Raw genomic sequence first — 16091 nt, 5'->3', positions numbered from 1 at the left:
ATTGAAATATTCAGAGCATATTCTGACTTTTAGTTAACACATCTGTAAGCAATTTGGCCATCACTGAATTCAACGTTTATCTCAATCGTAATAGACAAGGATAATGACAAATATAGTTTACAATGTTATTAAGTACATCATTTTATTTAATTGTGTGAATAAAAGGAATCGTCTCCCCGTCGGGGAATAGAACCCCGGTCTCCCGCGTGACAGGCGGGGATACTGACCACTATACTAACGAGGACATATTGGCTTCAGTTCAACAGTGCTCACCTCCATGAGGTTAGGGCATGCCCTCAATCAATTCACAGTATTGTAATAGGCAGCTTTGCTTCTTTTGGTTAGGAGAAGCAATCTTTTTTCATAAATGATTACAAATCAGAAATTCCTAGCCAAAAATAATCTGCTTTAATAAGAAATGATTGATTAAAATAAATACCTATTTATCGATCTGTCTATCTATCTTTCTATCTATCTATGTATATGTATATATATATATATATATATATATACAATCAGCTCACTTTACCATTTGCAGCTTATAACCATTTACCACCAGGGGTCACTACTAACAAAAAGCATCCACTCCACTTCTAAATCCAGCCCCTAGAGTTGAGCAGAAGCATAAGATTCCCCACTGCTTCATTCCATTTTCCATTAGATTACAGATGTAAATTGTTTTTGATGGTATGGTCTGTGCAGATTGAAATATTCAGAGCATATTCTGACTTTTAGTTAACACATCTGTAAGCAATTTGGCCATCACTGAATTCAACGTTTATCTCAATCGTAATAGACAAGGATAATGACAAATATAGTTTACAATGTTATTAAGTACATCATTTTATTTAATTGTGTGAATAAAAGGAATCGTCTCCCCGTCGGGGAATAGAACCCCGGTCTCCCGCGTGACAGGCGGGGATACTGACCACTATACTAACGAGGACATATTGGCTTCAGTTCAACAGTGCTCACCTCCATGAGGTTAGGGCATGCCCTCAATCAATTCACAGTATTGTAATAGGCAGCTTTGCTTCCTTTGGTTAGGAGAAGCAATCTTTTTTCATAAATGATTACAAATCAGAAATTCCTAGCCAAAAATAATCTGCTTTAATAAGAAATGATTGATTAAAATAAATACCTATCTATCGATCTGTCTATCTATCTTTCTATCTATCTATGTATATGTATATATATATATATATATATATATATACAATCAGCTCACTTTACCATTTGCAGCTTATAACCATTTACCACCAGGGGTCACTATTAACAAAAAGCATCCACTCCACTTCTAAATCTAGCCCCTAGAGTTGAGCAGAAGCATAAGATTCCCCACTGCTTCATTCCATTTTCCATTAGATTATAGATGTAAATTGTTTTTGATGGTATGTCTGTGCAGATTGAAATATTCAGAGCATATTCTGACTTTTAGTTAACACATCTGTAAGCAATTTGGCCATCACTGAATTCAACGTTTATCTCAATCGTAATAGACAAGGATAATGACAAATATAGTTTACAATGTTATTAAGTACATCATTTTATTTAATTGTGTGAATAAAAGGAATCGTCTCCCCGTCGGGGAATTGAACCCCGGTCTCCCGCGTGACAGGCGGGGATACTGACCACTATACTAACGAGGACATATTGGCTTCAGTTCAACAGTGCTCACCTTCATGAGGTTAGGGCATGCTCTCAATCAATTCACAGTATTGTAATAGGCAGCTTTGCTTCTTTTGGTTAGGAGAAGTAATCTTTTTTCATAAATGATTACAAATCAGAAATTCCTAGCCAAAAATAATCTGCTTTAATAAGAAATGATTGATTAAAATAAATACCTATTTATCGATCTGTCTATCTATCTTTCTATCTATCTATGTATATGTATATATATATATATATATATATATATATATACAATCAGCTCACTTTACCATTTGCAGCTTATAACCATTTACCACCAGGGGTCACTACTAACAAAAAGCATCCACTCCACTTCTAAATCCAGCCCCTAGAGTTGAGCAGAAGCATAAGATTCCCCACTGCTTCATTCCATTTTCCATTAGATTACAGATGTAAATTGTTTTTGATGGTATGGTCTGTGCAGATTGAAATATTCAGAGCATATTCTGACTTTTAGTTAACACATCTGTAAGCAATTTGGCCATCACTGAATTCAACGTTTATCTCAATCGTAATAGAGAAGGATAATGACAAATATAGTTTACAATGTTATTAAGTACATCATTTTATTTAATTGTGTGAATAAAAGGAATCGTCTCCCCGTCGGGGAATTGAACCCCGGTCTCCCGCGTGACAGGCGGGGATACTGACCACTATACTAACGAGGACATATTGGCTTCAGTTCAACAGTGCTCACCTCCATGAGGTTAGGGCATGCCCTCAATCAATTCACAGTATTGTAATAGGCAGCTTTGCTTCTTTTGGTTAGGAGAAGCAATCTTTTTTCATAAATGATTACAAATCAGAAATTCCTAGCCAAAAATAATCTGCTTTAATAAGAAATGATTGATTAAAATAAATACCTATTTATCGATCTGTCTATCTATCTTTCTATCTATCTATGTATATGTATATATATATATATATATATATACATAAACAATCAGCTCACTTTACCATTTGCAGCTTATAACCATTTACCACCAGGGGTCACTATTAACAAAAAGCATCCACTCCACTTCTAAATCTAGCCCCTAGAGTTGAGCAGAAGCATAAGATTCCCCACTGCTTCATTCCATTTTCCATTAGATTATAGATGTAAATTGTTTTTGATGGTATGGTCTGTGCAGATTGAAATATTCAGAGCATATTCTGACTTTTAGTTAACACATCTGTAAGCAATTTGGCCATCACTGAATTCAACGTTTATCTCAATCGTAATAGACAAGGATAATGACAAATATAGTTTACAATGTTATTAAGTACATCATTTTATTTAATTGTGTGAATAAAAGGAATCGTCTCCCCGTCGGGGAATTGAACCCCGGTCTCCCGCGTGACAGGCGGGGATACTGACCACTATACTAACGAGGACATATTGGCTTCAGTTCAACAGTGCTCACCTCCATGAGGTTAGGGCATGCCCTCAATCAATTCACAGTATTGTAATAGGCAGCTTTGCTTCTTTTGGTTAGGAGAAGCAATCTTTTTTCATAAATGATTACAAATCAGAAATTCCTAGCCAAAAATAATCTGCTTTAATAAGAAATGATTGATTAAAATAAATACCTATTTATCGATCTGTCTATCTATCTTTCTATCTATCTATGTATATGTATATATATATATATATATATATATATATACAATCAGCTCACTTTACCATTTGCAGCTTATAACCATTTACCACCAGGGGTCACTACTAACAAAAAGCATCCACTCCACTTCTAAATCCAGCCCCTAGAGTTGAGCAGAAGCATAAGATTCCCCAGTGCTTCATTCCATTTTCCATTAGATTACAGATGTAAATTGTTTTTGATGGTATGGTCTGTGCAGATTGAAATATTCAGAGCATATTCTGACTTTTAGTTAACACATCTGTAAGCAATTTGGCCATCACTGAATTCAACGTTTATCTCAATCGTAATAGACAAGGATAATGACAAATATAGTTTACAATGTTATTAAGTACATCATTTTATTTAATTGTGTGAATAAAAGGAATCGTCTCCCCGTCGGGGAATTGAACCCCGGTCTCCCGCGTGACAGGCGGGGATACTGACCACTATACTAACGAGGACATATTGGCTTCAGTTCAACAGTGCTCACCTCCATGAGGTTAGGGCATGCCCTCAATCAATTCACAGTATTGTAATAGGCAGCTTTGCTTCCTTTGGTTAGGAGAAGCAATCTTTTTTCATAAATGATTACAAATCAGAAATTCCTAGCCAAAAATAATCTGCTTTAATAAGAAATGATTGATTAAAATAAATACCTATCTATCGATCTGTCTATCTATCTTTCTATCTATCTATGTATATGTATATATATATATATATATATATATATATATATATATACAATCAGCTCACTTTACCATTTGCAGCTTATAACCATTTACCACCAGGGGTCACTATTAACAAAAAGCATCCACTCCACTTCTAAATCTAGCCCCTAGAGTTGAGCAGAAGCATAAGATTCCCCACTGCTTCATTCCATTTTCCATTAGATTATAGATGTAAATTGTTTTTGATGGTATGGCCTGTGCAGATTGAAATATTCAGAGCATATTCTGACTTTTAGTTAACACATCTGTAAGCAATTTGGCCATCACTGAATTCAACGTTTATCTCAATCATAATAGACAAGGATAATGACAAATATAGTTTACAATGTTATTAAGTACAGCATTTTATTTAATTGTGTGAATAAAAGGAATCGTCTCCCCGTCGGGGAATTGAACCCCGGTCTCCCGCGTGACAGGCGGGGATACTGACCACTATACTAACGAGGACATATTGGCTTCAGTTCAACAGTGCTCACCTCCATGAGGTTAGGGCATGCCCTCAATCAATTCACAGTATTGTAATAGGCAGCTTTGCTTCTTTTGGTTAGGAGAAGCAATCTTTTTTCATAAATGATTACAAATCAGAAATTCCTAGCCAAAAATAATCTGCTTTAATAAGAAATGATTGATTAAAATAAATACCTATTTATTGATCTGTCTATCTATCTTTCTATCTATCTATGTATATGTATATATATATATATAGATATATACAATCATCTCACTTTACCATTTGCAGCTTATAACCATTTACCACCAGGGGTCACTATTAACAAAAAGCATCCACTCCACTTCTAAATCTAGCCCCTAGAGTTGAGCAGAAGCATAAGATTCCCCACTGCTTCATTCCATTTTCCATTAGATTATAGATGTAAATTGTTTTTGATGGTATGGTCTGTGCAGATTGAAATATTCAGAGCATATTCTGACTTTTAGTTAACACATCTGTAAGCAATTTGGCCATCACTGAATTCAACGTTTATCTCAATCGTAATAGACAAGGATAATGACAAATATAGTTTACAATGTTATTAAGTACATCATTTTATTTAATTGTGTGAATAAAAGGAATCGTCTCCCCGTCGGGGAATTGAACCCCGGTCTCCCGCGTGACAGGCGGGGATACTGACCACTATACTAACGAGGACATATTGGCTTCAGTTCAACAGTGCTCACCTTCATGAGGTTAGGGCATGCCCTCAATCAATTCACAGTATTGTAATAGGCAGCTTTGCTTCTTTTGGTTAGGAGAAGTAATCTTTTTTCATAAATGATTACAAATCAGAAATTCCTAGCCAAAAATAATCTGCTTTAATAAGAAATGATTGATTAAAATAAATACCTATTTATCGATCTGTCTATCTATCTTTCTATCTATCTATGTATATGTATATATATATATATATATATATATAATCAGCTCACTTTACCATTTGCAGCTTATAACCATTTACCACCAGGGGTCACTATTAACAAAAAGCATCCACTCCACTTCTAAATCTAGCCCCTAGAGTTGAGCAGAAGCATAAGATTCCCCACTGCTTCATTCCATTTTCCATTAGATTATAGATGTAAATTGTTTTTGATGGTATGGTCTGTGCAGATTGAAATATTCAGAGCATATTCTGACTTTTAGTTAACACATCTGTAAGCAATTTGGCCATCACTGAATTCAACGTTTATCTCAATCGTAATAGAGAAGGATAATGACAAATATAGTTTACAATGTTATTAAGTACATCATTTTATTTAATTGTGTGAATAAAAGGAATCGTCTCCCCGTCGGGGAATTGAACCCCGGTCTCCCGCGTGACAGGCGGGGATACTGACCACTATACTAACGAGGACATATTGGCTTCAGTTCAACAGTGCTCACCTCCATGAGGTTAGGGCATGCCCTCAATCAATTCACAGTATTGTAATAGGCAGCTTTGCTTCTTTTGGTTAGGAGAAGCAATCTTTTTTCATAAATGATTACAAATCAGAAATTCCTAGCCAAAAATAATCTGCTTTAATAAGAAATGATTGATTAAAATAAATACCTATTTATCGATCTGTCTATCTATCTTTCTATCTATCTATGTATATGTATATATATATATATATATATATACATAAACAATCAGCTCACTTTACCATTTGCAGCTTATGACCATTTACCACCAGGGGTCACTATTAACAAAAAGCATCCACTCCACTTCTAAATCTAGCCCCTAGAGTTGAGCAGAAGCATAAGATTCCCCACTGCTTCATTCCATTTTCCATTAGATTATAGATGTAAATTGTTTTTGATGGTATGGTCTGTGCAGATTGAAATATTCAGAGCATATTCTGACTTTTAGTTAACACATCTGTAAGCAATTTGGCCATCACTGAATTCAACGTTTATCTCAATCGTAATAGACAAGGATACTGACAAATATAGTTTACAATGTTATTAAGTACATCATTTTATTTAATTGTGTGAATAAAAGGAATCGTCTCCCCGTCGGGGAATTGAACCCCGGTCTCCCGCGTGACAGGCGGGGATACTGACCACTATACTAACGAGGACATATTGGCTTCAGTTCAACAGTGCTCACCTCCATGAGGTTAGGGCATGCCCTCAATCAATTCACAGTATTGTAATAGGCAGCTTTGCTTCTTTTGGTTAGGAGAAGCAATCTTTTTTCATAAATGATTACAAATCAGAAATTCCTAGCCAAAAATAATCTGCTTTAATAAGAAATGATTGATTAAAATAAATACCTATTTATCGATCTGTCTATCTATCTTTCTATCTATCTATGTATATGTATATATATATATATATATATATATATATACAATCAGCTCACTTTACCATTTGCAGCTTATAACCATTTACCACCAGGGGTCACTACTAACAAAAAGCATCCACTCCACTTCTAAATCCAGCCCCTAGAGTTGAGCAGAAGCATAAGATTCCCCAGTGCTTCATTCCATTTTCCATTAGATTACAGATGTAAATTGTTTTTGATGGTATGGTCTGTGCAGATTGAAATATTCAGAGCATATTCTGACTTTTAGTTAACACATCTGTAAGCAATTTGGCCATCACTGAATTCAACGTTTATCTCAATCGTAATAGACAAGGATAATGACAAATATAGTTTACAATGTTATTAAGTACATCATTTTATTTAATTGTGTGAATAAAAGGAATCGTCTCCCCGTCGGGGAATTGAACCCCGGTCTCCCGCGTGACAGGCGGGGATACTGACCACTATACTAACGAGGACATATTGGCTTCAGTTCAACAGTGCTCACCTCCATGAGGTTAGGGCATGCCCTCAATCAATTCACAGTATTGTAATAGGCAGCTTTGCTTCCTTTGGTTAGGAGAAGCAATCTTTTTTCATAAATGATTACAAATCAGAAATTCCTAGCCAAAAATAATCTGCTTTAATAAGAAATGATTGATTAAAATAAATACCTATCTATCGATCTGTCTATCTATCTTTCTATCTATCTATGTATATGTATATATATATATATATATATATATATATATATATACAATCAGCTCACTTTACCATTTGCAGCTTATAACCATTTACCACCAGGGGTCACTATTAACAAAAAGCATCCACTCCACTTCTAAATCTAGCCCCTAGAGTTGAGCAGAAGCATAAGATTCCCCACTGCTTCATTCCATTTTCCATTAGATTATAGATGTAAATTGTTTTTGATGGTATGGCCTGTGCAGATTGAAATATTCAGAGCATATTCTGACTTTTAGTTAACACATCTGTAAGCAATTTGGCCATCACTGAATTCAACGTTTATCTCAATCATAATAGACAAGGATAATGACAAATATAGTTTACAATGTTATTAAGTACAGCATTTTATTTAATTGTGTGAATAAAAGGAATCGTCTCCCCGTCGGGGAATTGAACCCCGGTCTCCCGCGTGACAGGCGGGGATACTGACCACTATACTAACGAGGACATATTGGCTTCAGTTCAACAGTGCTCACCTCCATGAGGTTAGGGCATGCCCTCAATCAATTCACAGTATTGTAATAGGCAGCTTTGCTTCTTTTGGTTAGGAGAAGCAATCTTTTTTCATAAATGATTACAAATCAGAAATTCCTAGCCAAAAATAATCTGCTTTAATAAGAAATGATTGATTAAAATAAATACCTATTTATTGATCTGTCTATCTATCTTTCTATCTATCTATGTATATGTATATATATATATATAGATATATACAATCATCTCACTTTACCATTTGCAGCTTATAACCATTTACCACCAGGGGTCACTATTAACAAAAAGCATCCACTCCACTTCTAAATCTAGCCCCTAGAGTTGAGCAGAAGCATAAGATTCCCCACTGCTTCATTCCATTTTCCATTAGATTATAGATGTAAATTGTTTTTGATGGTATGGTCTGTGCAGATTGAAATATTCAGAGCATATTCTGACTTTTAGTTAACACATCTGTAAGCAATTTGGCCATCACTGAATTCAACGTTTATCTCAATCGTAATAGACAAGGATAATGACAAATATAGTTTACAATGTTATTAAGTACATCATTTTATTTAATTGTGTGAATAAAAGGAATCGTCTCCCCGTCGGGGAATTGAACCCCGGTCTCCCGCGTGACAGGCGGGGATACTGACCACTATACTAACGAGGACATATTGGCTTCAGTTCAACAGTGCTCACCTTCATGAGGTTAGGGCATGCCCTCAATCAATTCACAGTATTGTAATAGGCAGCTTTGCTTCTTTTGGTTAGGAGAAGTAATCTTTTTTCATAAATGATTACAAATCAGAAATTCCTAGCCAAAAATAATCTGCTTTAATAAGAAATGATTGATTAAAATAAATACCTATTTATCGATCTGTCTATCTATCTTTCTATCTATCTATGTATATGTATATATATATATATATATATATATAATCAGCTCACTTTACCATTTGCAGCTTATAACCATTTACCACCAGGGGTCACTATTAACAAAAAGCATCCACTCCACTTCTAAATCTAGCCCCTAGAGTTGAGCAGAAGCATAAGATTCCCCACTGCTTCATTCCATTTTCCATTAGATTATAGATGTAAATTGTTTTTGATGGTATGGTCTGTGCAGATTGAAATATTCAGAGCATATTCTGACTTTTAGTTAACACATCTGTAAGCAATTTGGCCATCACTGAATTCAACGTTTATCTCAATCGTAATAGACAAGGATAATGACAAATATAGTTTACAATGTTATTAAGTACAGCATTTTATTTAATTGTGTGAATAAAAGGAATCGTCTCCCCGTCGGGGAATTGAACCCCGGTCTCCAGCGTGACAGGCGGGGATACTGACCACTATACTAACGAGGACATATTGGCTTCAGTTCAACAGTGCTCACCTCCATGAGGTTAGGGCATGCCCTCAATCAATTCACAGTATTGTAATAGGCAGCTTTGCTTCTTTTGGTTAGGAGAAGCAATCTTTTTTCATAAATGATTACAAATCAGAAATTCCTAGCCAAAAATAATCTGCTTTAATAAGAAATGATTGATTAAAATAAATACCTATTTATCGATCTGTCTATCTATCTTTCTATCTATCTATGTATATGTATATATATATATATATATATATACAATCAGCTCACTTTACCATTTGCAGCTTATAACCATTTACCACCAGGGGTCACTATTAACAAAAAGCATCCACTCCACTTCTAAATCTAGCCCCTAGAGTTGAGCAGAAGCATAAGATTCCCCACTGCTTCATTCCATTTTCCATTAGATTATAGATGTAAATTGTTTTTGATGGTATGGTCTGTGCAGATTGAAATATTCAGAGCATATTCTGACTTTTAGTTAACACATCTGTAAGCAATTTGGCCATCACTGAATTCAACGTTTATCTCAATCGTAATAGACAAGGATAATGACAAATATAGTTTACAATGTTATTAAGTACATCATTTTATTTAATTGTGTGAATAAAAGGAATCGTCTCCCCGTCGGGGAATTGAACCCCGGTCTCCCGCATGACAGGCGGGGATACTGACCACTAAACTAACGAGGACATATTGGCTTCAGTTCAACAGTGCTCACCTTCATGAGGTTAGGGCATGCCCTCAATCAATTCACAGTATTGTAATAGGCAGCTTTGCTTCTTTTGGTTAGGAGAAGCAATCTTTTTTCATAAATGATTACAAATCAGAAATTCCTAGCCAAAAATAATCTGCTTTAATAAGAAATGATTGATTAAAATAAATACCTATTTATCGATCTGTCTATCTATCTTTCTATCTATCTATGTATATGTATATATATATATATATATATATATACAATCAGCTCACTTTACCATTTGCAGCTTATAACCATTTACCACCAGGGGTCACTACTAACAAAAAGCATCCACTCCACTTCTAAATCTAGCCCCTAGAGTTGAGCAGAAGCATAAGATTCCCCACTGCTTCATTCCATTTTCCATTAGATTATAGATGTAAATTGTTTTTGATGGTATGGTCTGTGCAGATTGAAATATTCAGAGCATATTCTGACTTTTAGTTTACACATCTGTAAGCAATTTGGCCATCACTGAATTCAACGTTTATCTCAATCGTAATAGACAAGGATAATGACAAATATAGTTTACAATGTTATTAAGTACATCATTTTATTTAATTGTGCGAATAAAAGGAATCGTCTCCCCGTCGGGGAATTGAACCCCGGTCTCCCACGTGACAGGCGGGGATACTGACCACTATACTAACGAGGACATATTGGCTTCAGTTCAACAGTGCTCACCTCCATGAGGTTAGGGCATGCCCTCAATGAATTCACAGTATTGTAATAGGCAGCTTTGCTTCTTTTGGTTAGGAGAAGCAATCTTTTTTCATAAATGATTACAAATCAGAAATTCCTAGCCAAAAATAATCTGCTTTAATAAGAAATGATTGATTAAAATAAATACCTATTTATCGATCTGTCTATCTATCTTTCTATCTATCTATGTATATGTATATATATATATATATATATATATATATATATATATATATATATACAATCAGCTCACTTTAACATTTGCAGCTTATAACCATTTACCACCAGGGGTCACTACTAACAAAAAGCATCCACTCCACTTCTAAATCCAGCCCCTAGAGTTGAGCAGAAGCATAAGATTCCCCACTGCTTCATTCCATTTTCCATTAGATTACAGATGTAAATTGTTTTTGATGGTATGGTCTGTGCAGATTGAAATATTCAGAGCATATTCTGACTTTTAGTTAACACATCTGTAAGCAATTTGGCCATCACTGAATTCAACGTTTATCTCAATCGTAATAGACAAGGATAATGACAAATATAGTTTACAATGTTATTAAGTACATCATTTTATTTAATTGTGCGAATAAAAGGAATCGTCTCCCCGTCGGGGAATTGAACCCCGGTCTCCCACGTGACAGGCGGGGATACTGACCACTATACTAACGAGGACATATTGGCTTCAGTTCAACAGTGCTCACCTCCATGAGGTTAGGGCATGCCCTCAATGAATTCACAGTATTGTAATAGGCAGCTTTGCTTCTTTTGGTTAGGAGAAGCAATCTTTTTTCATAAATGATTACAAATCAGAAATTCCTAGCCAAAAATAATCTGCTTTAATAAGAAATGATTGATTAAAATAAATACCTATTTATCGATCTGTCTATCTATCTTTCTATCTATCTATGTATATGTATATATATATATATATATATATATATATATACAATCAGCTCACTTTACCATTTGCAGCTTATAACCATTTACCACCAGGGGTCACTACTAACAAAAAGCATCCACTCCACTTCTAAATCTAGCCCCTAGAGTTGAGCAGAAGCATAAGATTCCCCACTGCTTCATTCCATTTCCATTAGATTATAGATGTAAATTGTTTTTGATGGTATGGTCTGTGCAGATTGAAATATTCTGAGCATATTCTGACTTTTAGTTAACACATCTGTAAGCAATTTGGCCATCACTGAATTCAACGTTTATCTCAATCGTAATAGACAAGGATAATGACAAATATAGTTTACAATGTTATTAAGTACATCATTTTATTTAATTGTGTGAATAAAAGGAATCGTCTCCCCGTCGGGGAATTGAACCCCGGTCTCCCGCGTGACAGGCGGGGATACTGACCACTATACTAACGAGGACATATTGGCTTCAGTTCAACAGTGCTCACCTCCATGAGGTTAGGGCATGCCCTCAATCAATTCACAGTATTGTAATAGGCAGCTTTGCTTCCTTTGGTTAGGAGAAGCAATCTTTTTTCATAAATGATTACAAATCAGAAATTCCTAGCCAAAAATAATCTGCTTTAATAAGAAATGATTGATTAAAATAAATACCTATCTATCGATCTGTCTATCTATCTTTCTATCTATCTATGTATATGTATATATATATATATATATATATATATATATATATACAATCAGCTCACTTTACCATTTGCAGCTTATAACCATTTACCACCAGGTGTCACTATTAACAAAAAGCATCCACTCCACTTCTAAATCTAGCCCCTAGAGTTGAGCAGAAGCATAAGATTCCCCACTGCTTCATTCCATTTTCCATTAGATTATAGATGTAAATTGTTTTTGATGGTATGGCCTGTGCAGATTGAAATATTCAGAGCATATTCTGACTTTTAGTTAACACATCTGTAAGCAATTTGGCCATCACTGAATTCAACGTTTATCTCAATCATAAAAGACAAGGATAATGACAAATATAGTTTACATTGTTATTAAGTTCAGCATTTTATTTAATTGTGTGAATAAAAGGAATCGTCTCCCCGTCGGGGAATTGAACCCCGGTCTCCCGCGTGACAGGCGGGGATACTGACCACTATACTAACGAGGACATATTGGCTTCAGTTCAACAGTGCTCACCTCCATGAGGTTAGGGCATGCCCTCAATCAATTCACAGTATTGTAATAGGCAGCTTTGCTTCTTTTGGTTAGGAGAAGCAATCTTTTTTCATAAATGATTACAAATCAGAAATTCCTAGCCAAAAATAATCTGCTTTAATAAGAAATGATTGATTAAAATAAATACCTATTTATCGATCTGTCTATCTATCTTTCTATCTATCTATGTATATGTATATATATATATATAGATATATACAATCATCTCACTTTACCATTTGCAGCTTATAACCATTTACCACCAGGGGTCACTATTAACAAAAAGCATCCACTCCACTTCTAAATCTAGCCCCTAGAGTTGAGCAGAAGCATAAGATTCCCCACTGCTTCATTCCATTTTCCATTAGATTATAGATGTAAATTGTTTTTGATGGTATGGTCTGTGCAGATTGAAATATTCAGAGCATATTCTGACTTTTAGTTAACACATCTGTAAGCAATTTGGCCATCACTGAATTCAACGTTTATCTCAATCGTAATAGACAAGGATAATGACAAATATAGTTTACAATGTTATTAAGTACATCATTTTATTTAATTGTGTGAATAAAAGGAATCGTCTCCCCGTCGGGGAATTGAACCCCGGTCTCCCGCGTGACAGGCGGGGATACTGACCACTATACTAACGAGGACATATTGGCTTCAGTTCAACAGTGCTCACCTTCATGAGGTTAGGGCATGCCCTCAATCAATTCACAGTATTGTAATAGGCAGCTTTGCTTCTTTTGGTTAGAAGAAGTAATCTTTTTTCATAAATGATTACAAATCAGAAATTCCTAGCCAAAAATAATCTGCTTTAATAAGAAATGATTGATTAAAATAAATACCTATTTATCGATCTGTCTATCTATCTTTCTATCTATCTATGTATATGTATATATATATATATATATATATATAAACAATCAGCTCACTTTACCATTTGCAGCTTATAACCATTTACCACCAGGGGTCACTATTAACAAAAAGCATCCACTCCACTTCTAAATCTAGCCCCTAGAGTTGAGCAGAAGCATAAGATTCCCCACTACTTCATTCCATTTTCCATTAGATTATAGATGTAAATTGTTTTTGATGGTATGGTCTGTGCAGATTGAAATATTCAGAGCATATTCTGACTTTTAGTTAACACATCTGTAAGCAATTTGGCCATCACTGAATTCAACGTTTATCTCAATCGTAATAGACAAGGATAATGACAAATATAGTTTACAATGTTATTAAGTACAGCATTTTATTTAATTGTGTGAATAAAAGGAATCGTCTCCCCGTCGGGGAATTGAACCCCGGTCTCCAGCGTGACAGGCGGGGATACTGACCACTATACTAACGAGGACATATTGGCTTCAGTTCAACAGTGCTCACCTCCATGAGGTTAGGGCATGCCCTCAATCAATTCACAGTATTGTAATAGGCAGCTTTGCTTCTTTTGGTTAGGAGAAGCAATCTTTTTTCATAAATGATTACAAATCAGAAATTCCTAGCCAAAAATAATCTGCTTTAATAAGAAATGATTGATTAAAATAAATACCTATTTATCGATCTGTCTATCTATCTTTCTATCTATCTATGTATATGTATATATATATATATATATATATATATATATATACAATCAGCTCACTTTACCATTTGCAGCTTATAACCATTTACCACCAGGGGTCACTATTAACAAAAAGCATCCACTCCACTTCTAAATCTAGCCCCTAGAGTTGAGCAGAAGCATCAGATTCCCCACTGCTTCATTCCATTTTCCATTAGATTATAGATGTAAATTGTTTTTGATGGTATGGCCTGTGCAGATTGAAATATTCAGAGCATATTCTGACTTTTAGTTAACACATCTGTAAGCAATTTGGCCATCACTGAATTCAACGTTTATCTCAATCATAATAGACAAGGATAATGACAAATATAGTTTACAATGTTATTAAGTACAGCATTTTATTTAATTGTGTGAATAAAAGGAATCGTCTCCCCGTCGGGGAATTGAACCCCGGTCTCCCGCGTGACAGGCGGGGATACTGACCACTATACTAACGAGGACATATTGGCTTCAGTTCAACAGTGCTCACCTCCATGAGGTTAGGGCATGCCCTCAATCAATTCACAGTATTGTAATAGGCAGCTTTGCTTCTTTTGGTTAGGAGAAGCAATCTTTTTTCATAAATGATTACAAATCAGAAATTCCTAGCCAAAAATAATCTGCTTTAATAAGAAATGATTGATTAAAATAAATACCTATTTATCGATCTGTCTATCTATCTTTCTATCTATCTATGTATATGTATATATATATATATAGATATATACAATCATCTCACTTTACCATTTGCAGCTTATAACCATTTACCACCAGGGGTCACTATTAACAAAAAGCATCCACTCCACTTCTAAATCTAGCCCCTAGAGTTGAGCAGAAGCATAAGATTCCCCACTGCTTCATTCCATTTTCCATTAGATTATAGATGTAAATTGTTTTTGATGGTATGGTCTGTGCAGATTGAAATATTCAGAGCATATTCTGACTTTTAGTTAACACATCTGTAAGCAATTTGGCCATCACTGAATTCAACGTTTATCTCAATCGTAATAGACAAGGATAATGACAAATATAGTTTACAATGTTATTAAGTACATCATTTTATTTAATTGTGTGAATAAAAGGAATCGTCTCCCCGTCGGGGAATTGAACCCCGGTCTCCCGCGTGACAGGCGGGGATACTGACCACTATACTAACGAGGACATATTGGCTTCAGTTCAACAGTGCTCACCTTCATGAGGTTAGGGCATGCCCTCAATCAATTCACAGTATTGTAATAGGCAGCTTTGCTTCTTTTGGTTAGGAGAAGTAATCTTTTTTCATAAATGATTACAAATCAGAAATTCCTAGCCAAAAATAATCTGCTTTAATAAGAAATGATTGATTAAAATAAATACCTATTTATCGATCTGTCTATCTATCTTTCTATCTATCTATGTATATGTATATATATATATATATATATATATACAATCAGCTCACTTTACCATTTGCAGCTTATAACCATTTACCACCAGGGGTCACTATTA

General features: G+C 34.9%; 16 non-coding genes across 16 annotated transcripts; all 16 read right to left on the bottom strand.

Annotated features, from left to right (window-relative positions):
• Positions 1–1577: 1577 nt before the first annotated feature.
• On the bottom strand, positions 1578–1649 carry TRNAD-GUC (transfer RNA aspartic acid (anticodon GUC)). The gene has a single exon. It is a non-coding gene; the product is annotated as a tRNA-Asp (tRNA).
• Positions 1650–2285: 636 nt separating this feature from the next.
• Positions 2286–2357, bottom strand: TRNAD-GUC (transfer RNA aspartic acid (anticodon GUC)). The gene has a single exon. It is a non-coding gene; the product is annotated as a tRNA-Asp (tRNA).
• A 634-nt stretch (positions 2358–2991) lies between these two features.
• TRNAD-GUC (transfer RNA aspartic acid (anticodon GUC)) lies at positions 2992–3063 on the bottom strand. Its single transcript has one exon. It is a non-coding gene; the product is annotated as a tRNA-Asp (tRNA).
• Positions 3064–3697: 634 nt separating this feature from the next.
• Positions 3698–3769, bottom strand: TRNAD-GUC (transfer RNA aspartic acid (anticodon GUC)). The gene has a single exon. It is a non-coding gene; the product is annotated as a tRNA-Asp (tRNA).
• Positions 3770–4411: 642 nt separating this feature from the next.
• On the bottom strand, positions 4412–4483 carry TRNAD-GUC (transfer RNA aspartic acid (anticodon GUC)). The gene has a single exon. It is a non-coding gene; the product is annotated as a tRNA-Asp (tRNA).
• Positions 4484–5111: 628 nt separating this feature from the next.
• On the bottom strand, positions 5112–5183 carry TRNAD-GUC (transfer RNA aspartic acid (anticodon GUC)). Its single transcript has one exon. It is a non-coding gene; the product is annotated as a tRNA-Asp (tRNA).
• Positions 5184–5811: 628 nt separating this feature from the next.
• Positions 5812–5883, bottom strand: TRNAD-GUC (transfer RNA aspartic acid (anticodon GUC)). The gene has a single exon. It is a non-coding gene; the product is annotated as a tRNA-Asp (tRNA).
• A 634-nt stretch (positions 5884–6517) lies between these two features.
• Positions 6518–6589, bottom strand: TRNAD-GUC (transfer RNA aspartic acid (anticodon GUC)). Its single transcript has one exon. It is a non-coding gene; the product is annotated as a tRNA-Asp (tRNA).
• Positions 6590–7223: 634 nt separating this feature from the next.
• On the bottom strand, positions 7224–7295 carry TRNAD-GUC (transfer RNA aspartic acid (anticodon GUC)). The gene has a single exon. It is a non-coding gene; the product is annotated as a tRNA-Asp (tRNA).
• A 640-nt stretch (positions 7296–7935) lies between these two features.
• Positions 7936–8007, bottom strand: TRNAD-GUC (transfer RNA aspartic acid (anticodon GUC)). The gene has a single exon. It is a non-coding gene; the product is annotated as a tRNA-Asp (tRNA).
• A 628-nt stretch (positions 8008–8635) lies between these two features.
• Positions 8636–8707, bottom strand: TRNAD-GUC (transfer RNA aspartic acid (anticodon GUC)). Its single transcript has one exon. It is a non-coding gene; the product is annotated as a tRNA-Asp (tRNA).
• A 3459-nt stretch (positions 8708–12166) lies between these two features.
• Positions 12167–12238, bottom strand: TRNAD-GUC (transfer RNA aspartic acid (anticodon GUC)). Its single transcript has one exon. It is a non-coding gene; the product is annotated as a tRNA-Asp (tRNA).
• A 640-nt stretch (positions 12239–12878) lies between these two features.
• Positions 12879–12950, bottom strand: TRNAD-GUC (transfer RNA aspartic acid (anticodon GUC)). Its single transcript has one exon. It is a non-coding gene; the product is annotated as a tRNA-Asp (tRNA).
• A 628-nt stretch (positions 12951–13578) lies between these two features.
• On the bottom strand, positions 13579–13650 carry TRNAD-GUC (transfer RNA aspartic acid (anticodon GUC)). The gene has a single exon. It is a non-coding gene; the product is annotated as a tRNA-Asp (tRNA).
• Positions 13651–14992: 1342 nt separating this feature from the next.
• TRNAD-GUC (transfer RNA aspartic acid (anticodon GUC)) lies at positions 14993–15064 on the bottom strand. Its single transcript has one exon. It is a non-coding gene; the product is annotated as a tRNA-Asp (tRNA).
• A 628-nt stretch (positions 15065–15692) lies between these two features.
• Positions 15693–15764, bottom strand: TRNAD-GUC (transfer RNA aspartic acid (anticodon GUC)). The gene has a single exon. It is a non-coding gene; the product is annotated as a tRNA-Asp (tRNA).
• Between the last annotated feature and the right edge of the window lie 327 nt (positions 15765–16091).

This window comes from Triturus cristatus, chromosome 4_1 (assembly GCF_964204655.1).
Source record: "Triturus cristatus chromosome 4_1, aTriCri1.1, whole genome shotgun sequence".
NCBI lineage: Eukaryota > Metazoa > Chordata > Amphibia > Caudata > Salamandridae > Triturus > Triturus cristatus.
The sequence above is the reverse complement of the archived record's forward strand: the minus strand, read 5'-3'. Positions and strand labels throughout refer to the sequence as shown.